Source organism: Phaenicophaeus curvirostris, chromosome 10 (assembly GCF_032191515.1).
Source record: "Phaenicophaeus curvirostris isolate KB17595 chromosome 10, BPBGC_Pcur_1.0, whole genome shotgun sequence".
NCBI classification, from domain to species: Eukaryota; Metazoa; Chordata; class Aves; order Cuculiformes; family Cuculidae; genus Phaenicophaeus; species Phaenicophaeus curvirostris.
Window position 1 is genome coordinate 1,826,131 of NC_091401.1, and position 27,905 is coordinate 1,854,035.

The window sequence follows — 27,905 nt, forward strand, 5'->3', positions numbered from 1 at the left end:
ATGTATTAAGTCAGATCACCAGTTTCTCATTCTGTGATAACTTATTTTGCCTTAATAACTTAGAAGAACGACAATCCCAGAATCCACATGCTGCCAGATACTTTCAATCCATCCTAACCTGACACTGCCTGAGTCTAAAGGCACTGGAACAGACTCAAACATGCTGAAATCCTCACAGACTTACTTAAGGGAAGAGATTCCCAAGATATAACCAAGCCTATTCTTTTTCACAAGCATAGAGGTGACATCTATTTTGTACTCATACTCTTCCGAAGTCATCCAACGCGTGATACCAAGCAAACACTTTTCCTGCTGTCTGGAAACAAGCTGTTTCCAGAGCCCACACCAATCCCAGTTTCCTGCATGCCAGCCCAACCTCCTGTCATAAAGCCAACACCATCTCCAAGTCAAACAAGCCCTATCATCCAACGATAGGCGGTGTACCAAAAACCACAGCACGTGCTGCCAGGGGACTCTCTGTTGCGCTCCCCTCATCTCAAGAGAACTTTCCCCAAAGACACTGCTACACAAAAATATATCTACATTTTGAACCAGACGAATAAATGTCACTGAAATGTATCCCACTAGCCATTGCCTCTGTTCATACTTCCTCAGTTACTACGAATGGCACAGCTTACGACTTATGTCAGTTATACAGGTAAAGGCTCTCCTGGAAAAGCATACCTCAAAACGCTTTCCTCCCATCCTCCAATCCTAAAACAACCCCTCTATCGCAATGAACTCGCAAGGAGAAGCGCATTTTTCCAATGGACACATGCAACCACGCTGGAGTTAAAAACGAAGAGTCTAGCAAACACATTTCCTCAGTGACCACAAATGCCTCATACTGCAATCAGAATTCAAACCCAAATCCACAGATCCCAGGCTAACATATTCACCAGAGCCCCAAGACAACTTCCCCATGACAGCGCAGGTGCAGAACAGCAGGACCAGTAGCAAACCTTCAGAAACAATGATTTACCAGCAAAACACTTCACAGAGGAAAAAACTTTTCACTTCCAAGTCCTTAATCCTGATACCAAAGACTTTGAAAACACAGGGCCAGAAACTAGAAATTCACCATCATTTTAAATACTTGACTCTGAAGGGACCATGGCTTTGTTACGTGAGTCTCCTTCATCCCTAGGTTGCGGTGCCTCCATATTCCACCGTCAGGATAACTTCTCTCTCTGCTCCACAGGAAATTCTGATTTCACATCCTTCCCCAGCACTGCAGTTCTTATGGCAATGAATCTCTTTCTACCTGTACCGAGCCTGAGCACTGTGACTTTATTTCAGTCTAAAGGTGCTTGATCTAGAAGGCTTGTCTACATTTTCACGGCAACGTCAACTGACCTGAAAAATACATTACCCGTACCTACAAGCCTCTCCTGATGCAAGTTTTGATATGAGGCAGAAAAAAAGCAAACTAAGGACTCAAGAAATTAAAGTTAACTAAGGTTGGCTACCCAGCAGCACTTGAGATGATCTCCCTGACACACCAGTCACATGGACTCAATGAAATGATAGGAAAAAATAGGAGAGACGTTATCATCAAGTACTATGTAAAATTGGACATAGTTCTGTAATAGTCTAAACATCATCAGGGGAAAGACAAGGTAGCACCTGGGAAAAAGAGCTACTTCAGCTCAGTAAATAATCCTATCGTTCAGTGCTGAAATTAATTTTGGTCAGTCAGCAACCCTAGGAAGAATCAGTAGGAGGTGAAACTATTCTTTGCTGTTTATAAACATCTTGAACACCACACTAAATCCATTAAGAGGGAAACTTCCTTGGGAAAAAAATGCCTGGACAAAAATAATCTCTCTTTCATTGCTTATGCCTTGCTCCAGATACGGGAATGACGACTGTATAGATGCAAGAAGATAACCTCATGGTGTAAAACCAGTTGGGACCCCAGTTCCAAACTGGACAAACTGAAAAACCAGACAGGGGTTATCTGAAACACAAAGAGGAGAGACGAGAACAGAGAAGCCAATGCGTGAACTAGACAAGAAGCTGATTCAGCTTCATTTCTCACAGACTTCATGTTCAACCAGGCTGTTTGCCCTCCAACTCCTGACAATTTCTGAACCTGTTGCCAAACGCAAGCAGATTGGACAGAGGGACAGGTACTTGTAAAGATCACTGTTTAAACTAGGTGCTGGCTGAGCCTGGTGCTCCTGCAAGGGCAGCTGGGGCTGCTGTCTCTCCTGTTGATCAAGCACAGGGCGCAGAGCGGGCTGCCCGCACGCCTGGCCCTGCCCAGCCCCAGGAAGGCGTCGAGGCGCGATACTGCAGTACAGGTGTTGTGCACGGGGCAGGCAGCCAGCAAGGACACAGGTGACGCGGTGTTCTGCAGTAAGGAACATAACCAGGCTTCGCTAAATCTGCTGTCCACACAAGGACTTATTTCTCACTTGATCCCTCTCTGCCCTTTAAAGTTGTTTTTCCTCTTGACTCAATCCAAATACATTTATTTGAAGACATGATGACAACTAAAACTGTAAAGCTCTCGCCAACTTCCTTGGACACTCAGACTAAGTTTTTTTTATTTGCTGTGTTTTGCTTCCTTACGGAAATATGGAAACATCTCTCTTATTTCCAACCAGTTACTGAGATGACAAAAACTGGAAGTGGAGTGACTGTGTCTGAGCAAGTGTCACTCATTCTCATGCTACAATTCTGAGAGCTTGAAAGCCCAGAGAGAAGTGCATCCTGCTTGTGACACTGGCAGCAGTCGTTCCCACTAGACAAGGAAGAATATTTGATCCAGAAGACATTTACCCAAACAGTCCTTTGGACTAACAGAGGTGTTGAGCTTGACAAAATAGCTTAGGTAATGCCTTAGCCAAAATGCACCACTTGAAAAGAGACCAGGAAAGAAGAGATCTTGTCTCACTTGGAAAGGCCACCATTGGATGAAAGCGGCTCCAGGATGCTGGCAATGAAGCCACCAAGAGTTCCAGCATAAACTAGCAGAGTGCTTCATTTTTCTCAAGATACCCAGAGAGGAAACCTGCTGGCACTGGAAAGCCAGACCGTGGACCCTTCCAGCAGCCCGAACAGTAACTTTTTCCTCTCCCACTGAAAAAAAAACCAAACAAACCAGCATCCTCAAGAGACCCAGCAACAGGAACAACTTGGAATCCTGACGCTATCCTGATAGCTGCCAAACCTTGTCCAAAGACGCTTTGGGTGTTCAGGGGTCCTGGCTGGTCTATGGAAGGTCACAGCTCCGTCCAGGGAAGAGCAGCAAAAATACAGTTGGTGTCTAGAATGCGTATCCCACTGTCTCCACCAACTGGGACAGGAAAACGCTGCTCACAGAACTCTCCACTGATTTACAGGGATGGTCTGTACCAGGCCTGCTAAGGCCAACCTTCTGCTTAGGCATTCACCAGGAAGAGATTCATACGGCTGTGTGTAAGAGACTAAGAAAAAAGGAAAAATTAACAGCTGACAGAAAGAAAAAACCTCTGGCCTAGAAGAAGAGAGAACTGCCTCACCTCTAGCACTAAATACAAGACACTAGAAACAGAAAAAGCACTGTTCTCCAAGCACTGGCTGGTAAAACTGAGAGAAACTTAGCAGAAGCTCCAGAAGAGAAACTGCCCTCACCAGAAGCTGAGGCTCTCCAGCAAGAGGGGAAATTCCAGCAGTGATCCACAACGGAGGTTATGCTCCCCTGCAAGGCTTCCAGGCCTTTGTTTTTGCAGAGAAGGGACAAGACCATAGGGTTTTAAACGTTGCCGAGTTTGCAGATGCTTTCGGCTGCACTTCAGGAAGAGGATTTTCAGTATCTTTTTCACAGTAACATAAATGAAAATACAGACAGTAGCTAGTATTTGAAACTGTCAGGCTGTAAGAGCAAGAGTGGGAATATTCTGAAGCATTTCCTTAAACAGATTCTCAACTCCCATAAGGTAGAATAAGTTCTAACTGGAATCTGCAAACCCAGGAGTTAAGTAAGGGAACAGTTCCTGCAAGAAGAATTCTAAAACAAAATACAAGGAAGATAAAAGCTCTCATTTTTCTTGTACTTGGTCCTACCTCCACCTCCAAATGAATACACATTTGAATGTATATTCAAGTGATTCTATGATTTAAACATTAATCTGTAAGCATTGCCTTCACCCTTGAGGCAGAGTTAAAGCAAGTTTTCCAGAGTACACAGTACATAAAAATACATTTAACAGAGCATTGAAACAATCATTTAAATACTAAAACTCTCAAGGAAGGCTTTTTTTGTCCAGAGGTTAAATCAACATTTCGCACTTTCACAAATGAAGTTCTCAAAACACAGAGAACATAACTACATATCAGGGTGGGGGTGATGAGGTGGAGCCCAACATGGAACAGATATTTTCTTTTCCAGCAGAGTGTCGGGATGAAGTTTCATACACAGGTTGAACCAAGCTGATGGGTTACTGCTGTCAAAAGTGCAGTCCCTGCTCTTTCCTCCTGCTCCTGGTCACATGTTCCTGCTCCTCCCTTTACAGCAGCCTTGGCCCTCAGCAACACAGTGAAAAGAGACAGGAGACACTGGACAAGAAGAGAAGGTAGAAAGCAGCTCAAGTCCTACCATCCTCCCTCCACTCCTTGCCATGCTTTCTCACCGCTCCCATCCAGACAGCAGAACAATCCTGTCATATTGATCCAACCGCAAACATGGCATGGCTTGTTCTTTCTTTGAGAGAACAAGTGAATCCATACAGAACAAAGTTCACATTATTATACTTTTTTTTTAAGGCAATGCTACAATTTGAGAAAAATATAATGGATTGTAAGATCAGAAAATGCTTGCTACACAACATTATTTTTATTTATCATCATCTAGCATGTGTTACCTTAAATCATTAACTTCTGATATCTTAAGGCAGTGTTAATTTAAGACTGAGAATAATGGCCCGGTTACAGCTTGATCACTATGAAAGAGATTTATGAGTGCTCTCTAATTAGAGCCGTGTAATGCTACTGGAAAACCAGAAGAGACTATTAAGAACTATTTCAGAGAAGAATTCCGCGTAAAGACTTTGGGAGACTGTCCTCTGCACAGCACTTTTAGTTAAGTTTCACAGCAAATTAAATCCAGGAGTCAGTGGGAAACAGCATGCTCAGTCCCTGTACAAAGCCCAGTCACTGCCACCCATGGACACTGACCTGGAGTGCAGCCACCGTGGTTCCTCCCTCCAGTGGCTGCGCTGGCACGTGGCTTTCTGCCCGTTTTCACAATTCAGGAAAACATCTACTGATTTTCAAAACTGTTTTAACGTTGTTCGTATCGGGATGAGCTCCCTGAACCGTCTCACCCCTTGGTCACAGGACTAGTGCTAGGGAAGAGACAGGAGTGGCCAGCGAGGAGCAAGGGGACCACAGCATCTACGCTGGCCTCAACTGCTCTGGAAGTGCTTGCTGAGAGATCACAGAAATAAAGAAGTGATTTCTTGAAGTTTTCACTTCCAACAAGTAATACAGATGTTCTTTGTCATTAAATGCAATCCGCATGCTCAATAAATACAAAGCATTTCTGATAAACTGAACGTGTATTCCTTTCCTAATCAAACTCCAGCAATGCCAAAGGAAAAACAGAATGAGATTAAGCCTATTTGGTATCTTACAATCTTTGCACAAACAGAAAGAAAACATCTAATTATTGCAGATGATGGACACTTTCTTGCCGATCCATGCAATGTCCCAAGCAAGCACTTTCTCCCAAAAATTCTCCTGCTGGATTTAAGGGAAGAGAAGAGGGAGGGGGAAGGGCTGTCTCCTTCAACGATGCTCCCGTTTCTCATTTCTCTATCAGTATTAGTCGGCATTAACAGCCAAATCATACACACACACACAGAGCCGCACACACAACACCACCAGTGACCTACTAGAAAGTTGCTATAGCAACGACTGCTTTCAGAAATACACGTTGTGCATTTTAAGTGCCATCATAGTGTAACTCATCTGTCAATTAATAACCACGGCAGCGGGTAACACATCGCACACCAGCACAGGGACAAAATAAACACTGTGGCTCTAGGGCTGCAACAGGGAGTAGCGGGAAACCCACTGCAGGCTGACAGTCATCACCAATAATTAAAAAGTCATATGTTCAGTATCAAGATGTAATTATTTCTATTCAAGTGCAGAAAATTAATGAAGTATGAAAGACTTCACTGCAGTCCGGAAAGGGGAAATCACTCATACAGATCATTAAATCTCTAGTTTAAGGAAGTCAGAGCTACCTGTAAGATAACTCTGCATACAGAAAACATGATTTATTGACATTTCTGTTACTTGTCCTAGGTGAAATTCCTGCAGTAAGAAACACCACCACTGTATTTTAAAGTACGTGGAGTAGTCCCCAAAGCCAAGCACCCAGTTCCAACCTCACTTCATGAAATTATCTGGCCAACTGTTTCCTAACCTTCTCTCAGACCACGAGACTCGAAGCGCCTCTTTCTCCAGAGCTGGATACCCACCAGCGTTCAGTTGGTGTGCTTGGTGATAACCACTCTACACAACGCAGAACCCCAATGAAGAATCATAGAATCATAGAATCACCAGGTTGGAAGAGACCCAACAGATCATCGAGTCCAACCATTCCCATCAAACACTAAACCATGCCCCTCAGTGCCTCATCCACCCGTCCCTTAAACCCCTCCAGGGAAGGTGACTCAACCCCCTCCCTGGGCAGCCTCTGCCAGTGCCCAATGACCCTTTCTGTGAAAACTTTTTTCCTAATGTCCAGCCTAAACCTCCCCTGGCGGAGCTTGAGGCCATTCCCTCTCGTCCTGTCCCCTGTCACTTGGGAGAAGAGCCCAGCTCCCTCCTCTCTACAACCTCCTAAAGTGCCAACTTGTTATTCTCAGAAAGAAAACCTCAAGAAAACTCAACTACCACAACTAAAACACTTGACAGCAGTGCAGTCCCACTGGCAGCGGTTTCCGCAGTAGAGTGTCCCACAAACCCCTATCCTACAGGGGTATGAGATGCCCATCTCAGCTATGACACGTGTCCTGTCCAGGGACTGTCCCATCGGGCCACTGAAAGGCAAGTGTGTCTGAACGGAGAGAATACTCTCTCCCTATAAGACACCTTTGGAAATGCTCTGGATCACCAAGTGCTGCCTCTGTCAGTGATACAGAAACACACACTGCAGGGGTTTCTCAGCTCCGACGTGACCTTGAGAAGTGCTTCGGTTTCCTTTCTCACCCCCTCTAAATCCAGTTCAAATCATTTTCTCATGTGACAAATCAAAAACATTTTTGCATTATAGCTTCTGCTTCAGGATAAACATGAAGCCTGCGCAGCACCCAGACTGTGAATACAAGCTACTATTGTTGCCAGCTGAAATCCTTCTGGAAGCCACCATGGACATCGGAATGCAGAGCGAAATACGCGGTCTGATCTCCTGTAGCATCTTGGTGAGCGGCTTGGGTCAACGAGCTCTGCCCAGCACACCGGGCCAGCTACATGCAGACAACAGCTTCTGTGGGGACCTTCTTGCCCTGGATTTAATGAGAAGGATCTGCTAAAAATAATCACAGCCAATCCTTTTAGCTTGGACAGAAAGGATCAGCTTTGAAAGCTTGATCCTAGATCGAGAGATCTCTACATCCCTCTCCAGGCCCATCAGTGCAGCGAGCTCCAGGGGCAGGAGAGGAACAAGAGCATTTATCTGACTGCCCTCTCGCCATCGGCCCATGTGAGCAAAATGAGCAGGAGTACAAACAACCAACGATTCATTTCTAGTTATAGACAGCCTAACACTCTACAAACAGCAAGAAAACTCCAGAGTTTGGTAACAAGAATTATCAACTGTAATTAACTTTTTTCAAATCCAGAATTTAGCTGTCCACAGTTCCATGGACGAAAACCTTAAATAACTGAGAGAGGCAAGATGACTTAACCTTCAAAGTCTTTAAAAGGTGATGCCCATTCCTGGTTTGGTTTTTGTTGTCAAGAACACCAGTTTAAACACACCCACAGTAACAAACCCGTCCCACGGGGCAGAGGGCAGCCCTGTGAGGCCCAGAGTAGGGCCAAGGACCACTGCATGTGCGCAGCCATCCTCCTCCAGAACCCTCTCAAAATCTGGATCTTCCCCATTGCTGCCGTTTACATGCATTAGATTTTGTATCAATATTACCCTTGAAGTGGATACTTTTCATTCCCTAATATTTACCTTGTATGCTTTTACTTCCTTATCCAAAACCGCGGTCACATCCCATCCTGGCACTGCCCTCTGAGAATAAACTGAGGTAGCTTTCCTCACCACCTACGTTCAACACTACAGCTGCTACCGTTTCCTTTCCAAATCTACCTCTCCCCTCTGGATCTTTCCCCGCTTTATCGCATACAAAATCTCCATTTGTCCCCTTGGCACCTGCCCCGTGGTGTCCAGCTGAAGCACCTTGAGAAGATGGACCCCTTAGGAGCCGGAATGCTGCCACTCCACCCTCACTCGGACCTGAGCCACTTTTTCTGCTTCTCCTTTGCATCGGCAGGAAAGCGACTGTCTCCCTACAGTCCCAGTGTGAGACCCCCAGTCGTGGAGATCCTGACTGGTGCAGCTTCCTTCACCTTCAACGGCCACGACCCAATGACTGCAGATTCAGCCCGAAGAGTAACACCTCCCTGCCAGGAACCAACTTCCCTCCCCGTGCTTTTTATTCCATGGGCCCAAATGACGTTCTCATCCTGCCCTGTCCCCTCCCTTGTCCTTCAGTCTGTGCTCCCGTTCATATCCCCATCACCAAGGCTGGGTCCACTAGCAAAGCCACCTTTGAACGCCTGCTTCTCCACTTCGGTCTCAAACACCTTGCGTGTTTTCCCAGGCCTCTCCTTCTAAGCAGGAGATACTTCCAATTGAGAAATTATATTTTCACAGTTTAAGAATATATTGCTCCAAAAAGTTAACAATTACTACGATTCAGACTATGCTGACAAGAGCATGAAGTTTGGAAAAGAAGGGAAGAAGGACAGAGAAGCTGACTCAGTCTGTCAGCAGCCTGCAGTCAGTTCTCAGTGAGCCACTCTACCTGTATGCTCACTCACCTTCCATAATGTTCCAGCATTAATTCCTTGACCCCAAACATAAATTGTTGCATTATTTTTACCCTAAAATGAGTCTCTACATTTTATCCTGTGTTCTGCTTCTGCCTTGCTATTTGGAGCAGATGCAGTGCCAGTGTCCTCATACACAAGACAAGTTTTGCAAAACCCCACTGCTTCCTTTCTACGTAAGTTTGCCTTATAATTAAACATTCGAACTCTGATGCTTATCCCTGAAAAGTCATGTGGTCTTCTGGCTCCCATTTTCCTCCAGATGGAAGTCAAAAGGCCACATTAATATCAGCTTCGTTATCAGGATCCCACCAATGTAATTGTTTCATGCTAAATCAATACATTAGCACTAACATAAAAATTGATGTTTAAATGAATCCTACATGGCTTTTTTTCCAATAACCTCTGTGTCATGTAGATATTTCTCACACTTTCATTCTTAAAAGACACTGGTAATAAGGCTGTGGCACTCACCAGACTTTCCTTTTATTTGAGGGTCAGAGTGTCTGACATTAAAACCGTATCAAGTTGTATCTATTAGCAGTCTAGCAATAATTTCCCCTTAAGTCATCAGCACCACATAGAAGTCAACGTGCACGGAAGAGGAGAGGAGTTAAATTTGACCTGACACCTCAATGAACTGGATTTTTCCCCAGTAATGGATCACTGTTCCCACCAAGTTGCCAAACTTCATAGAATCATAGAATCACTGAATGGTTTGGGTTGGAAGGGCCCTCTAAGCCTGTCCAGTTCCAACCCCCCTGCGATGGACACGGACACCTCCCACTGGATCAGTGGCTCAAATTTAAAGAAGTCATTGTTAAAACAAAGTGCTGCTTACATTCAAATACTAATCCACGAAACTTCACACAGTACGGATAAAGTAGAAAACAACCTTGTTCCCTATTACACTGACCCACGTGCATCCCCATCCTGCAAGCGGAGTGTGAGGGGCTGAGCTCTCCATCCCCTTTTCCCTAGGGATCACAGTAACAACTAGTCCAAAAGATGAATGGCGAAACCCTCTCCTGGACCAGACAAGAATGTCTCATCTAGCAATGTACATGGATCTCACTCCTGCACATGGATTTCTCTCTGTCAATGCAGCGAGTGGCTTACGAGGCTTTGGAGAGTCAAGCAAAATCCCACTTTAAAAAAAATGAATCTGTAAGAACGCCTCCTGAGCCATCATGGGAGATGCTAAACTTGATCACCTACAAGGCTTTCTGAGAAGGTATTGATGCATCTCTCTGTTCCTTCTGCTGTCTTTCCTGAGAATGCAATCGCTCCAAATTAGACCATATTCAAGATTTTCTTCTAGAAGAATAGCATTACTTCTGTTTCCAGGAACCCAGACTCAAAAGTCCTTGCTGCCATCCTTATACACGGATGAAAGAGCTCTTGTTTCAGTGTTTGTCCAACTGAGACTGCTAAATACTTATGCGTTCCTCATGTTTGTCTTTTCCAGCAGTTTCATGAGCTGTGGAAACAAAGCAGCCTGGTTCTGAAGGGATTACTGCACTGTAACTGTGTGGATTCTCTAACGTGGAACAGCAATTTAAATCCTGCTGCTGCTTTTATTTAGAAGAGTATGTATATGGAGGAGAGGGATGGGAAAGGAAGAGGATATCAACAGAGTAACTTTAGCCAGTTACTTGCCCTCACAAAAGCTGCAGAAACTTGTCTTTTAGACACCCCCACACCCTCCAAATTTGACTGGGATTGGTGGCTGTGTTCAAGAGATTCAGCAACTCAGTAATGTCCCTAAACCATTTCAATAACATGTCATGTTGTACCATAAATATCTGAATCCTCCCCTATAAAAATCAAGACCAAAAATTAACCCTACAAAAGCATTCCCAGCTGCTGTTCCTTGTGCATCCTTGTACCGGGATTCCCAGCCCTGGCTCTGCTGCCTCCAGTCCAGACTGAAACACTTGCAAAGCCGCGTTGCCTTAGAAAACCCAACTACGAGTCATGAATCTTCAAAAGGTGACATTAAACTGCCTGCATGGATATAAATTATGTAGACCAACAACAGCCAAGAAATTCCCCAGAAAACAGTTGTTAAAATTCTTGGGTTTATATCCAAGCAGCATACATTTGCCAAAAATCTTTCAGCTCCTTTGCTACCTTAAAAGTATCAGGGCTACACACAGATAATGAAGTGCGCACTTCAGTTCTGCTTTAAAGGACTGATTTCTCTGTTTCCAAACTAACACAGGTTCCTTACTTCAAAGGCTTTCAAACATCTCCCGGAATTCAAGCCCATCCTAAAAAAAACCAAAACCTCCTATTTGAAACATCCCAGAGCACAGGATTTAATGCTCATCATTTTGCCCTTCTGAGTTGTTAGCCTTTTTATTTCTTTATTTTTAGTGAGGGGAAGAAGGGCTCAGAAACCAGGAGGAGAAGGTGCACGAGCAATTGTTTCCAGCTGACAAGTATTTTTTGCTGGTAAGCACACATCTTATAACATCAAGAAAAGTTACAGCATGGTATTAGAATATATAACTCTTCAAAAGGTTTAAACCTAAAGCATTGTACTATCTCAGCTGATAAAAATTCAAAGTACCTTTGGTGAAACTAAAACATGGCTCATACCCATGAAAACATTTGGAGAGGCTTTCTTCCCCTAAATGCATTTTCCTAGGTAAAGTCTGGCCCCACAAAACTGCACTCCCTGAATGGGAAACAATTACAAAGCCACAAAACAACTCTCAGGGATAAAACAGTACAGAAACCTGAGCACATGGACGCTTTTTAATAAAGGGATAAACAATAAACTGCAGTCTGAGAAATGCAGTTGCTCCTCTCTAAGACCAAGCTTAATCTCACTCAATTCATTTCCCACCACCTGTGAGACTCCTCCCTTTATGGGTAAGTGCATGGGCAGGAAAAGCACAGCTCAACTCTCAGGTTTAAAATTATTCCCGTTGCTCAACATCAAGATCTTAGAAGAACTGCGTACATGGAGAACACCTTCATCCACAACAACACAATCAGATTTTAAGTCATCTTCCAAACTGATCATCTGTAAACAGGACACTGAGAATCAACTCCAATTGATATGCGGCTTTTAAGAAACAAATATCAGAGAAGAGGAAGCTATTAATCATTTCTCTGACAACACGAAAAGCAGAGGAATGGTCGGGCAGCACCAATGTATGCAGAGAGCTTAATGAACGACTAAGGGTAGAGGATGAGAGGCAGCTTCCTGGCCTAGGACAAGTTGGCTTTGCCTCTTGGGTGACCAAACAGCATTATTGCTCCCAGAGAATAATGTCTACACATTAATACTCGCATTCTATCTAAATCTGAGTCCATCCTGAGAAATTACAAAGGGCTGTATTGATTCTGGTCCTGCTAAGAGAAAGGCTGAAGAGCACACTGACGCAGGGCTAAAAAGGAACACTCCAGGAATGCTGCCACTGCCTCACAGGGAATGGTTGAGTCATCAGGGTTAACATCCATCCACCTGTACCGCTGAAGGAAAGGCACTTTCCCTTCAATGTGACGAAAGGCCAACTAAATTAATGCCTTTAACTTTCCGAAATCCTTCTCAAGGAAGATGCAGCGAGTCTAAAGATTAATAGTAGAGGACATGAAAGGATTTCAGTGTTATTTGCTAAGGACACAACACGTTAATTCTCCTGCTTTGGGTTTCAAAAAGAGCGACTGGACATGCTCAAATACCATTTAGAGAAGGTACTTTAACAGTGAGCTACAACAGCTCAGAATACGATACAAAGCTTCACGTATTTGTCATTCTTGGGAAGAGGTCATTAGTAACCAATGACACCGATGCTAGTCAGCATCAAATGCTAATCAAAGTTTACCCATCAATAACCACAAGTGGCAATAAACAAAGACTGCTCAGCAAACACAATTCACCAATGACCCTTTGCGTGTTCCTCTGTCTCCAAGGGCCTCAGCTGTAACCTTCAAACCCACTCAGACTGCCCCATCTCAATCCCCACCCCAGCAGCCAAAACCAGGGATGGCAGCGCAGGCACTAGAGCCAATAAGGTGATCCAGAGCCACCTGCTATAGAGCTCCTCCTGGTTCTCTTTGGGGCCCAACCTTCAGTTTTAGCCAGGACATGGAAATATCCCAAATTACACTACGCATGAGAAAAGGATAGTCTAGTTTCATGTCCCTTAGTTATTTAACAAAATCCAATAGACAGACTCTAACAAGAATTTAAAAGCAGATTTTTCCATTTACACTTGCCCATGTGAACTGCAGCAGGATTTTTCTTTGCCCAACTTTAATGAATTTTATATATTTAAATAGCATCCTTAATTACTGCTTAGAGCTTTTATAAACCTTCGATATTCAAATTTTATTGCAGTCATTTTAATACCCTTAATTAGCTCATTCAGATTTTTTATGTGAAATACTCTAAATTACTGAGTACTCCACCACTGCAGTTTTCTAATACTGAGACAGCTTTTAAATATTATAGATGTGACATGTTCTCCCATTTAATGTGGTCGACCTCACCGCCCTACTTCATTAAAGTGTTCATGTTCAATACAGTCCAAATTGCTGGTGGCTCTTTTCATCATTAATTACATATTTCAAGTCCAACACTTCTCTAATCGATTCTCAGCCCACGACCAGATTGAAAGATAAGAGCAATCTCACCTCTTATTCTCTGGCTCAGCCCGGCCTGGCTGACTTACCACTACGTTCTCCCGTCCCTGCCACACCTCGCCCTCTATGTGATGTTCTTTAATAAGGAAATGTATTTGTAAAATCTCTAGCAAAACACATTCTCAGCCTAACCCAAGCCTCCCGATGCTTCCAAAGCAGAACATCAGTGCTAGATTTGCAACTGGCCTTCCCATGCCTGGTGGAAGAGGCAACAGAAGAGAAAAATGTGCTTCAAAAGCTGTGCCGCTTTGGAGCAATTTCCATCACTGATTATTAAAAATGTCCATAAATCTGGTCTTAGCACTGCCAAGTAGAGTAAATGGAACCAACTACCTTTTGAAAGTAAACCCTGTAGGTTTACTGCTCTTTTCCAGGAACAATGGGAATTACCTGTGTGGTTCCTATGGAAGGTACCTGCAGGCTGAAACTTGGACTTGGCTGTATGCTTAAAGCAGGGGCTCAGTGTTTTAAAAAATACGGGTTAAACCCATATATCCTTCAGAAGTTCAAGAACTCCCAAATACAGAGCTCCCAGAGAATTTGCAAGTAACTTCCCATTCAATACCTTTAGCAAAAACCCCATCCTTGCCTGCACTTCAGCTTTTTATGCCTGGGTTTCTTTCCCTCTTTATAACTTTCCAGTAATTACAGTGTGAGGTTGATTTCTGTCTCAAACGTTTTATTTCCACAAGTACTACTCAAAACTAGAACTGTAAGAAGGACTTATTCTTGCAGACAGGACTACGGGGAGCGGTTCCGATATGGCACACAACTAACACGACATCTGCCCTCTTCAGTGGTGTAACTGAAAACTCCTGTGTTACTGCATTCGTCCCACGAACACACGTAATACAGATTTCTTACAGACTTTAGCTGTGAGGTGATGACATATCTAGCACACAGCACTGATACAAAATAGGTTCTGTTCTCTCTCCCTACAGGGCTGCCGTTGAAGTCTCCTACCTGCGTTTGATTGCTTAAACCTCAACACCTCCACAGCAACACAACTCGTACAATAAACCTCACCAGCGGATACTCAATCCAGAAAAGGCTCCTGGAAGAGTGTCCAGAGTAACACATAACCAATGTTAGCCCACTCACCAGCTCACAGCAAACCCGTGCAGGTGCCACTGCGCTGCAGCAAGCCTGAACTCACCGCTTTGCCTGCAGAAGGTGCAGGCAGACACCACAGAAATTTCAGTTGGTCAAAAATGACTGTTTTCAAAGGCTGGTTCCTGTGTGACAGAACCGGTGGTCACTGCAGCTGTTAAAGGACAGGCTGTTAGCGCCAGCCCTCTGGACGAACAACGCTAGCGAAGCCCCCACTGCTGAGCACTCCCTGACCCTTCCACGGCAGCCAGAGTGCAGTGAATTCTTCCACACTCTTTTGCCCATGTTTTATTCTGACATTAACTGTAGTTAATACAGCATCTTTCTGTGCCGGATACACTGGCCAGATTCAGAGAATGTGAAACAAGCCATTTAGTTGTTTGGGCAACATGTCCCACACTGAAGCTAAAATAACCTCGCCAAGCAAAGAGCAATGCCGAGAAAATCCTGTACTTTAAGCTAAAAAGTCTCACAAGTTCCTTACCAATGGGTACAAAAGCCTCTTCCATGACTTTTCCATTACTCCCCGAAGGAGGGAGCAGCGATTCATTAACACTCCTTAGCAGAAACAGAACAACTAATGTTTCTGTAACGGGAAAGTTTGTTTTCTTTGAAGACAGAAGATATTTCTCAAACATTAAAAAGCAATTTTGCAGCCACGCTTGAAAAAAGGCTGCCGTTTGGAGCAGCTGTTGACCTTATTCAAACACCAGGAGAACGATCGGGGAGAATGTGATATCAGATTAATTGCCAAAGAAGGAAAAGAGAAAACTGAATGGGATTTTAATTCATTACAAAAATGGGAACCTGAGTAGGCACAGTGGTGTTGCACTGATGGTTGTACCCAAAGATCTTAGAGGTCTTTTCCAACCTTAATGATTCTAGGATTCTATGATTCTGTTTTAAAATATCTATTTTAATAAGGGTTGTACAATTCGTTTTATTTAAAAGTGAACAAAAAGTGACAAAGGGAGTTTATTATTGACTGTTCTCTAACGTACAACTCACTTGTTAACCTGCTTTCAAACTCCTAGACTAATGAAGACTTGAACAAAATATAATTGCATTACAGGGAAATGGAAGAGAAGACAATTAGTCTGGCAACTAAATTTTGACTTGCAAATATACAATTCCTAGCCAGAGTGGAGGATTTTAAGGACAAACAATTCAGTCAGCTGGCCCGTGAGATTCTCCTAACACCAAACAATCTAGGCCTTCCCAGTCAGCAGCAAGAAATTCTGATTGGAGTTGTCACACCCCATCTTTAGTCTTTTAGCTTCCCTTTCCCAAGTGGCTGTAGTTCTGCTTTATTACAGTACTGCTTGCTCTTAAGTTTCTTCCTTTAATTTCAGATAAAAATGAGCTACAAGTTTGTGACACAAAAGTATGAACTTTTTTTTGCTTTAAAACTACACTGAATCTTACTGAGTCTCTTAACAGAAATCATATACAGCCACTGTGGAAAACTTCTCCAGACTAATTAGGAAGGAGCAAGAAAATGCTTGTGAAGCTCAAGCAAGGAAAGGACTCTTCAAAACATTACAGAACAGAGCAGAAGAGAAAGTGGCAGTGGAACTGCACACTGCATTCATGGAGAGCAAAAGATGCCATACAACCAAGCAGATTTTGCTGTAAACACCTAAAGCTCGAGGACCTTACACACATACAGCACCAAGCTCTCAAGAAATTACAGCAGTTAACTTGTTTTATTTTTTTTTGCCTTGGATATTTGAGAACTCTTAAAAGGGAAAGAAAGAGACTGATGATTAGGTTCCTCCTAGCATATTAAAAAGGGCAATATGGTGGTAAGAGAAGTGATATAATCACTGAGGGTATGAGTTTCCCCGGGTGAACTGCAAGGATAAAGTACTGATGGTCTCCCAGTTGCAATGATGGGAAAGAAACCCCTAACATCAGAGACGCAGCCAGGTGAGTTGAGCAATCCCTCACTCCTGGTCTGTAAAATGCTCGATTACAGAACCCAGCATGCTCCATCAGGCCGAGAGCTGCAGTGAGAAATGGGGTTGCCACAGAAGTACAGAATCAAAACACCAACTACTGCTCCACCCGCAAACAAGCCTCAGTGTCACAATTATTATACACTAGGCCACAAGCTACTCTCTAAACAGCAGAGATACCAGTCTTATAGCACGCCTTTACCAACAACCACCACCAAAGAAACAGCACAGCAGAATACAGCTGGCTCTGCTGGGGACCTGCAACCTCATGGAGAGGACAGAGAGAAGGAAGGGAAAGCTAGTCAATCACCATCCTCTTAGGTTTCTTCACTACTGAAATACTTGTTCCTCTGCCGACAGCCAGCTGCTAACAACTTTCATAGAATCACGGAATGGTTTGGGTTGGAAGGGACCTCAAAGCCCACCCAGTTCCACCCCTGCCATGGGCAGGGACACCTCCCACTGGATCAGGTGCCCAAGGCCCATCCAGCCTGGCCTTGAACCCCTCCAGGGACGGGGCAGCCACCACTGCTCTGGGCAATCTGGGCCAGGGGCTCCCCGCCCTCAGAGGAAAACATTTCTTCCTAAAATCTCACCTCAATCTCCCTTCTTTCAGCTGAAAGCTGCTCCCCCTTGTCCTATCCCTGCCCTCCCTGATCAAGAGCCCCTCCCCAGCAGATGACCTTCTGCTCCAAGCAGGAGCCAAACCATTCATGAGGGAAGCAGCGACAAGGGTGGAGGGGACAGAGGCTCATCAGTCACATGCAGACGCTTGGGGCTGACAGGAGGGCAGCAAAGGTGATAGCAGGGATTGACGCTTAAAAAAAAAGAAAAAAAGGCGTGGGAAAACAAACCGACAACAAAAATGCACTTAAAAAAAAAAAGCACGTTTATCAATATAAAGCTACTAAATGAACAAAATTCAGTACAGCCTAGAACACATCAGGTAGATCTGCTGCAACTCTAAATCTTCACCACACCTCTATCAACAGTCCCATGAAATATGAGCTTGTAATACAGTTTCAAGGTAAGCAAACAATGAATGAAATCAAAGTTTCAAATCACCGTGCACTTAAAACATTGCTGTACCCATTCCAACCAATGTCTGAAGGTATGCAGCGAAGATTATACATCAGTGGGGAACAAATACTGATATTTGAAGAAGCCAGGATCCAAACAATTTGCAACATTTATTTATTAACTAAGTCATAATTAGAGGATTGATTTCAAGGCTCAAAACACCCCTACTTGGTTCAAAAATAAACCAACAGACTGAAAGAAACAATGGCTAAAAATACAGCCTGTGCAGGAAGAGAGGGATTTCTTAGAAAAATACCAGAGGAAAACTGTAAAACTACAGCCTGTATTCACCTTAAATGTACCCTTTTTTCACTTTTTAGCATATAATTTCTATCTTCTTTCCCAGTTTTTTCTTTTCTCTTAAAGCTGCTACTATGCTTTTACCATGAAAAAGTAAATCCTTTCTGTATTGCCAGCAGTAGTTGTGCAGATTTGTACCGTTTTACAGTAACAAAGAAACAAGCATTTGAAATCAAAGGATGCAGAGAAACCCATGTTCCACGTATGCTTCCAACAGCTTGACGCTGAGCAAACAAGGCAGCCTCTTTCTTCACTGCTCTTCATGAATATTGAAGACTGCAGCTAATCAAATGGCAGCACAGACAACCACATCGGGCGAAAGGGAAAGTCCCGATTCTCCTAGATAAAAGTTAAGGAAGCCACAGCTCCTGGTGGATCAAATCTCACCAGCCAAGAAACTAATAAAGCAGTGACCCTGTAAATCTTGCTAACCACAGAAGGGAAGCTGTCTTTACCAAAGGGCACATATCAGTTTGTTTCACCAGCAACAACAGTTTTCCATGCTGATTCTTATCCCGCTTTTTGGTCCTCAGCTCGTGAGAAGGATGAACGTGCCTCTTGGTGACAGAAACCAACAATCTTTCCAGATCTGCATCCAACTGCAGGTCAACACAGAGCCTGCAACGCTGGGACTGCTTGCAAAGCCTCGTATCAACTACAAACAGAAGGTTGAGAGCAGAGCAAGGGAGGTTTGGGAAGAGCTCTTCCACAAAAACAGCCCAGCACGAGTAAATCTTCAGCATTAAAGCTGAAGTGCCCAGCCTGGGGTTCCATGCTTCAAGATGTGAAATGATAGGAGGAGGTCTACAAAGCAGTGAGCTGGATCAGGAGACAAGGAAAGATCTATCATAGAATCACCAGGTTGGAAGAGACCCACCGGATCATCGATTCCAACCGTTCCTATCAAACACTAAACCATGTCCCTCAGCACCTCGTCCACCCGTCCCTTAAACCCCTCCAGGGAAGGGAACTCAACCCCCTCCCTGGGCAGCCTCTGCCAGGGACCAATGACCCTTTCCGTGAAAAATTTTTTCCTTATGTCCAGCCTGAACCTCCCCTGGCGGAGCTTGAGGCCATTCCTTCTCGTCCTGTCCCCTGTGGCAGATCAAATACATCCAGGTACATCAAAAATAGCTGGACATAACCAAATAAAAAACAAAGTTTACTGCAAATTGTGACAGCTAAACATTAGGAAAAACCAAGCCACAAGAATATAAAGCACTGGAATGAGCTGCTCAAGAAATACAATGGAATTTCCAGCAATTAAGAGATTAGACAAGCATCTGTCAAGAATATTGTAAATGATCTTCCCTCAGGACAGAGACAGGGATTAACTCAAGGTCTCTTCTCCAGCTTTTTTTTTTTTTTTTTTTTGTCCAGTACTCTTCCAGAAAGAAAGCAAACCCAGGCAGAACCATAAAAGTAAATAAATAACCATTCTAGTACTAGCCCATTGTTAAAGTACAAGAGTGGGTAGAGATCTCAGAACACTCTAGCTTTAACATCCCTTAGTGGCTATAAAAGCAACATCAATTTGGATTTAGAGTTATGTGATTAGGGATTCCAGTAATGCACACACACACAAAAAAAAAAAAGTGAGAAAATGAAAATAATTAGACATAAGTATGCTCTAGTAGTCTCCTCAATACCAGGTATTTAATGACATAAAATTTCAACAGTAAAAACCTTAGTAATATACATCCTCACATCACAGCATGCCCCAGTTAGAGGAAATGAACTGATACAGACTTTGCAATTTTTCAAAACTAAAACACTGTTTCTAAAGGAAAATAATTTTGGAACAAAGTAGCAGTGCGTTTCTGCTAGAGAGGCAAGAGCTAGAAGACTGCAAAGCAGATCTTGTTCACCACTTGAACAGGTCGGATAGTGGTCTTGAAGGAAACGCACCTCAAGGTTAAACCTGTGTTGGCAACACAGGAAAATTCTCATTGACTGAAGAGCAAGGAAAAGACTGTAAGGAACAGAATATGTAGGAAGCAAGGTTATCTCAACAGTTGTTATCACACATGATCAGATTATTCAGAAGTGAGAGGGCAGCGGGTGCCACTGTGAGAGCACGGATACCCACCTAACAAATGAGGTTGCTACCCCTAGCAGTCACCAAGCCCTTGGGTACGGCAGCCAAACTCAACAGCTACACAGGGACACTTGTGGTCACCTTTATAACCTTCCTTTTCAGTGAAGGTGGTGAGACACGGGTACAGGCTGCCCAGAGAGGGGGCGGATGCTCCATCCCTGGAAATATTCAAGGCCAGGTTCATTGGAGCTCTGAGAAACCTGAGCTGAAGATGTCCCTGCTCACTGCAGGGGGTGCTGGGCTGGATGACCTTCCAACGCAAACTGTTCTATGATTCTATAACGGCCTCTGAAGCACAAACAATTCCTATCTCAACATTATTGGCCAGATTTTGACAAGGTTAGAAGCCATTCACGTTGTTCTTCTACTTCATAGCCCACCATGACATTTCAAAATTCCCAACCACAAAAATGCTGTTATAGTCTGCTCGTTTTGCTCATTCCCCCATGCTGGTGTCAGTTTAAGTTGCTCTGGAAGATTTTAGCCAAAACCAATATTGGTCCTTTATTGGACTTCTCAGTAACTTGCAAGCTTCGGAGGAGGGACGAACACAGCAGGTTGACAGGATTGCCCTTTCAGTGACTTTATGAGAACAGACAAAGCATCGGGAGTTGTCCAGCCCTGGCAGTTTCGCTAAAGATACAGTAAAGGCTCGTGTTCAGGCAGGAGCAGACACGCCTGCCACACCGCTGGCCTCCTTGGCAACACTGGAAGGACACTCACCAGGGCACACGCAGTCTGCTCCACGGGCAGAATCTGCACCAAAGGGAAATCTGCTCAGCGCACAGCCTCTCCAAAACCACAGCCTGGAGCCCCTACCAAGACACCACTGACTATTTAGCAAACACTTATAAACCGGCCAAGCTATGTAGATACATACAGATGTATTTTAAGTACGAGCTCACAGCAATCACCGTAAAGCCACAGAACAGGTCAACCACAAGTCTTTACCCTAAAGCAGGAAAACTCAGCAGGAGTTTCCCACTGAAACCCTTAGAAAGAAACGCATATTTACCACAGTCAAAAAAATGCCTTAATCTCATATTCAAGAATTAATTTGCATACTTTTTGCTGGAGCACAATAAAAATACTTCATCTGCAGCTCAAAGCCTAATACAGGAATTTCCAGTCTGAATGGTTTGTTTGTCAGAGGCATGTATTATTTGAAACAAGATTTGAAGCTCTGCCTAACAATGCTCATCTCGACCACAGGCATGCTCATCCAAGCCATCCTAACAATGCAGTAACCGAAGTTCCCCTTCAGGATTAAAAAAATCCCCGGCAACCAAGTCCCTGGCTGCCTGAACCTACAGCTAAGGAAAACATATAGACAAGGCTACTCTGTGTCTTAAAACTTTGCTGCTGTTAGAGAGGAAAGTCTGGTGGAGGCAGGACAACATCCAGCTCTTTTCTAACCTTCTGCCAGCGTGTTCTTCCCCTGCTCCACTCTGCCTGCTCAACTTGAGCCCCCATGGAACTTGAGCACTAACATCCAACGCACAAGTTCATAGATGAACAGAACGGTTCCTAACCTAACCTGAAAGCCACGCTCTTCTCTAACACCTCAGAATCTGACGTGCAAAACCTACCTGCAATACTTTGACCAGAGATTAAGCTAGCTTTTTTTTGATTTTTTTTCTTTTAAGAAAAAAAGGGAGCTGCAGGAGCTGTGGTTACTTTGTTCAATCATTTAGTAGCTGCCATCAGCACGTGATGGGAACAGCCTGGTTCCTTCCCCCCTGCCACCTCATTTGGTCCAAGGGGAGTCAGCCTGTCGTGCAATTATCTTCCAGTGTGCGATGCTTTTTTACATTCCCAGGTTCTTCAATTACATATTTGTTCCATAAGCTTTTCCCTGCATCATGCTCGCCTCTGCCAGTTAACAGGGAACCTGCACATCCGCTCAGAATTCACAAGGTGTAAATAAAACTAATGGCACTTTCTAACACTTCACAATGGTGCTTCTTGCCTTTTACCAGCCTTGGAGGTGGAGACCAGAACTGGGGAACTACAAATCAGTGCCAATTGTCCCACAGGCTGAATGCTTTTTGTGGTTACTGCCACAGAATGTTCCCTTTTGACATCAGCTTGAATGCAAACATCACTTACAAAGGAGCAACAAGATGCCTCCAGGACAGAGGCAGAAACAATAGTCAAACTCCAGATGTGGGTGTTATTAAAGCACAACTTTAGGTCAGGGAAGTTGTCTGAGGGAAGGACAAAGAAGCTGACTGCCAAAAATATATGGCCAAGTCAGCTGTAAAAGGGTTACTCTTAGCTGTGCATTTCACAATGAAGTGAACTACAAGTGAGGTATCCCAGCAATACCTTGGGACTCCCTACAGAAAGCACTGGTGGAATATCCTGGCATCACAAAGCGAGAGACGCCGAGTTCTGCTAGGGATGATGCTGGTGAGTGGCCGCATTTCTTACAAAAGGTCTGGTGCTCCTCAGGGATGAAGTCCAGGGCAGAAGCCTCACAGCAAATATTCTGCAAGTTTTGGGAAGGATTCACTTTAAAGTTTCAGAAGCTTTGTAACAATGCATTTGCCTAGGGAAAACAAAGTGTCTAGGAAATAATGGCAGGGATATCTGCCCATTCCTCCTCCTGCCCCCCAAATCCAACACTTGGCTTCCTTTGATTCTCACTCCTCACTAATGCCCTCGTCTTTTCTCTCCCAACTTTCTGCCTGAGCACCAGCAGGCCCCAAATCAACAAACAGCAAGGAGAACTCGGAAAAGTAAGGCATACCAACAGGAAAAGTTCATTTCACCAGCTTTACTGGCTAATGTTCACTAACATTCCAGCTGAAAGACAAGAAATGCGCAATTCAACAGCCACCTGGGGCAGCAGGAATTTCCATGGGATCTCAGCCCCCAACAGGGACACACATCAACAGGAACAGTGTGGAAAAACCTTCCTTGGCAAAGCACAAGACCAGCAGCTTCTTTGGCTCCCTTTGGGGAGAAAACTAAGTACAACAGCAAGATATTGAGAGACACGTTTATGGAAAAGGCCAGAAGTGTGGCATTTCACTTCCATTCCTTCTCCAACAGTGAAGTAGCATAGTTATACCTAGTATAGCTCTCCAGCAGCACAGGTTATACCTAAAACTTGACTCCTGCTTAAGCTCTCCTGCCCACTCACCACAGCAAAGGGCAAGGAAGTCCTGCGTTCCACTGGGATGGTCCCACTTGTTCCACTCTGGCTTTGGTAGGCCCCAATGGCAAGTTCTCACTGCTATCCAGTCCAGTGTTCTCTCTTCCACCTCAGCAAATGGACAGCACTGCTAGAACAAGATTGGCCATTTCCCATTAAATAGTACACTATTCCACCTCTCTCCAGGTTCCAAACGCACCCAGCGTTTTGTACAACAGCATAATAATCAGTATTAAAAAACTCCTTGAAACATTTTGAAACGCAAATTGAATTTCAGCTCCATTTTATCATTTTCGTAAGAGAAGACTGTTCCAAATGAAGCTCACAAAAACAATATGCATTGAAGTGACAAAACGACCCATGTGACGGGGAAGGCAAGAGACCCATACGCACAGAAATATTTTGTCTCACCCAACACACCAACCCTTGTCAGAGGGAGGAGGTAGAACACATCACAGGCCAGTTTAATTTATGTAAACGCCAGCAGAACAATCAGTTCATCCTGAAACAGAAACAGCCTCAAAGAGCTGAAGAAAAACACTGGACCTCTGGAATAGAAAGGAGATGAAGAATAAACAAACTATGATCTGTAACTAAAAGGTCAGGCACCCGAAATGGCCAGTCTTCCAGAGAAGTCCTTCTGAAGGCTCGGGAGCCCTCCTTAGTCATTTTGTTTTGCTCACCCTTGCATTCCCAGAGCATTATGTACGGCAGAACAGAGATGTGACGGAGCACTGAGCACCGTCTGGGAGCAGTCAAAGGATGGCAGACCCTTACACCTCAGCTCGGGGAGCAGGAATGGTGTCTACAGCAGTGACTTCCACTCCCTGTGCACTAACACAGTTAGCTCGAGTTAGCAAGGGCCCATAAGGATCACACAGTCCGATCCTGGTGTCCGTTTCACTGTACCTCTACAACCCTGTTGTTGTGTTTGGGTTTTAAGTTCAGTATCCAACAGGAACAGGCCTACACAGCTGTATTTTGTGTGCTTATGCTTTTCTCACCGTCCTTGTCTCCAATTCCAGCTACCAATAACTGACAGTCCCTGGACCCACTTCCACTGAACTCAGGAAAACAGAGACCCCAGGATATACATGTTCCTCTGCACTTTTAAAAACATTCATTCTTTAGAAGAGGGACTCTTACAATTCCTCTCCCCCAAAGTAGTGCCCTATTAAAGTAAAGCTATAGGAAAATCAAAATTATCAGACGTGACAGAAGTCACCTCAGGGTGAATCAAAGAAAACAGACTTCAAAAGCCCTACTGCTTGAAGCACAATCTCTTGAGCATAATCTATAATTCCATTTCCTCTCTCACCTAACCTTCATGATGCCACAGACCAGCAAGCCTTACTTAGCAGAAGATATCCCAGAAGACAGATCAACAGACAGCAGAATAATGACAGTGTTTAGATGAGGAAATCAACCCCGCTTCCGTACAGGGAAGTCAAGTTCCACAGGCCTATAGGAACTCTCTAGGAGGCCTCCCTCACCCACACGCCGATGCACTGTACTAGAGAAAGCCTGCTTTCATTTCCAAGAGACATTGAACAAGATCCTTCACAAAAGGCTCTTAAAGAAACGAAGCTGCTGTAAGAGGCCCGGCACGGATAGGTTATTGAGCTAGAAAATAGGTAACAAGGAGCATAAAACAGTCCCATGGGAACATGAGCTGGAGTCTGAACCGAGACATCCATACGTCTGGAAAAGGAGGCAAATGCTGATTTGCTGATGCACCCAGTTACTCATGGTAAGGCAGACGGGACCAGCACAAAGAACGGACGAAGGAACACAGGCTCCATACAGCAAAGCTGGCAGGCGGAATCCAGCAAAGGATTGAGGGAGATATCCACAGGAATCCCAACTTCGCACACACAGGGATGGCCCCAGGCTGAACACAGCCGAGCCCCTCCACGTCCTAGCTGCACAAGGAAGGGTCTTGAGCTCCTAACCACTCTTCCCCACGACATTCTTGTCGCTGGCCTCACATCACCTCTAGCAACGCTGTGATGGCCTGACTCAATCCATTCACCTGACCGAAAAACACCCCTCCCAAGCAGACAGGGTTTGCCAGGTAGGGAATTCAACCAGCTCAAGGGAAGGTAAAGCCAGCACCGGCACAAAGGAAAAAGAACAACTGTGCAGCTGTGGAGAAAGAGATTACTCTCTCAGCTGCGGGAGGCTGGCAGATCAGCTCGACCATCTTGTGCAATTCCACTGGCAGGAACAAGCTCCTGTGGTCCTAGCAAACAGATCAAAGAGAAAAACAACGCAAAATGGGCATATTTATCGCTCATTTAAGGTGGAATTCATTACCCATTTGCAAATGAAGGTTTATTTTCCACTTATAAACACTAGCACATTGGTATCTTCCTGGTCCTTAGGGATTCTGACTCTAAAAAGGAGAGAGAAACCCTCACGAGGGGAAGAGCAAACAGATCCCCAGCTCGTCATTTGATTTTTTGGTTTCAAAAAACACCACCACACGCTATCCTCTATTATATTAAAAACCACATACAAGATCAATTGTTTGGGGTTTTATTGTAGAAAAGTATCTGACATTTAGAAATATTTTGGACCCACCAGCCTATACATAACTCTGCAAAGGAGTGTTTTCTCATGCAAGCTGAATGATCTGTTCATACTTTTCAGTCAGCTAACCTGCCAAGTCTGCTATATGGAGAGTCAGAGTATACAGAGCCATTAGATTTATTTACAGAGTAAACAGGACGTATTCATGTGAACTTTTGCACAGTAAGTAACACAGCTGGCTGGATGTTGCCTTATTTTGCTTCCTAGTAAAACATCACTTTTGTGAAACACCTGAAACAAGTTGCCTTTCAGTTAAGGGAGGGCAAGCTTAAGAATTCAACCTCTTGCTCTTACTTCTGCAATAAACAATTAATAACTGTGTGACTGGAGCTCAGAATACACTCCACATCAAGCTCTTGTTTGTGTCTAATAATGCTGGCAACCGTGGCTGAGGGGTCTGTCCCACCAGCGCCCTGCAGCCAGTGCCTTTCTGCATATTCTGAGTCTGTAAGTTCACCCCGGGCATCACGATCACAGAACAAGCATTTGGCAGTATCAAAATTGCGTGCTTTAATGCTTGAAGGAGGAGGGGGCACAAAAATCTTGTATTCGTACCAAATATGACATTACCTGTATTTACAAATGGGCGTTTTCTTCCAAAATAAGCTGGCTTTCAGGTTGCATAATAGGAAAGAAGAGTCACAGAATTTATCAAGTTTACATTGTACCTACTGCTCAAAACAGGATACATGCGATAAAGCCTGGGCTCAGTAAAGATACTATGTGGAAGCTATTGTCCAAGGCATCCTGCTATCTTTGATTATTAAAAAGCATTTTCCAAAACACTAAAACACCTACAGAGATGCAGATGAGGAAACCTTGCACAACTTATCAAAACCAGCACAAGAACCCGAGTTACAGGGTGTTCTCTCGCCAACAATACACGCTAATTGCTGAGGAGTGAAATCAGGGCCTAGATGTCCGTAAGGGCATGTCAGAACTGTAGCAAGTGGCTAAAGAACTAGGGAGAAGATGTAGCTCTCTCAGCCAGCTGAAGGCAGTGACTATCCTAAAAAAAAATATATCAGTATGGACCTTCCTCAAACAACACACGCTTTTGGAAGCAAATTTTCAGACTGAGAAGTGGCAACAGAGGGTCATAGTAACGTTCTCTCGACCCTTTATTTTCTAAGGGAACAAAGAAATATCTTTTTGTATTCTGAACACATATTCAACACACAAACCAAAGTGAAATCAGTTTGGAAAAGCAAAATATTGCTAAAAATAAAGTGTATCTGTAGATGCAGAGGATAGAAACGACAAAGCAATTATCTGCGGGCAAACCCGAACTCAGTAGGATTTCTCTTTCTCTCCAAGGAGAAAACCAGCTCCACTCCTTTCTATTTTTAGCCAAATGAGTGAACACAGTTGCACTGCAAGCAAGAGGAGACAGTCATTTGCAATGGGAGAGTTCCAGGGCTCCACGTGATAAATCCGAGTGACCACAAGTAAACATCAAAACTGAAAAAAGCATGATCTTACAGACTTTGCTTGACATTTCAGATCCTGAAGTCAGTATAAGGGGCAGCCTTATCTTGGCACCAAACTGCAGTATCGCTTGCAAGGTTTTGACTCCAAGTATGAGAAGCCAGAGCCTCATCCAAACACTTGGGCACGTCACAGCGCAGAACAGCAAGAGCCAGACCACTCAGACACCAGCCACCTACTCACCAGCAGCGCATCCGAAGTCACTCCTTGCCACTCCCGCTCAACTGAAGTGGGCAAGGAGACCAGTTGGCTCCTTTCAGTACCCCTTGTGTTATCTACAGAACTAGTGCTTCCAAATTTAAAGCAGGGTGTCCGAACCTTTTGTGCATTTTGCCAGACAACAATTCACAGATATTACAATGAAGAGACATCCTTATGCCAATACAAGGGCTTTTCT

The 27,905-nt window shown here is 44.1% G+C and overlaps 1 protein-coding gene across 5 annotated transcripts in view; it reads right to left on the minus strand.

Moving 5' to 3' along the window:
- STAG1 (STAG1 cohesin complex component) overlaps positions 1 to 27,905 on the minus strand; it is a 163,693-nt gene that overhangs the window by 132,350 nt on the left and 3,438 nt on the right. Inside the window, exon 2 of one of the 5 annotated variants that reach the window (XM_069865026.1) lies at positions 25,745 to 25,823. The exons of 2 other annotated variants lie outside the window; for them this stretch is intronic. The gene's annotated coding sequence lies outside the window, so the exon portion shown is untranslated. Of the gene's footprint in view, positions 1 to 25,744; positions 25,839 to 27,905 lie in introns of those variants that run through there. 2 more of the 5 variants (XM_069865025.1, XM_069865029.1) reach the window with 2 other exon arrangements.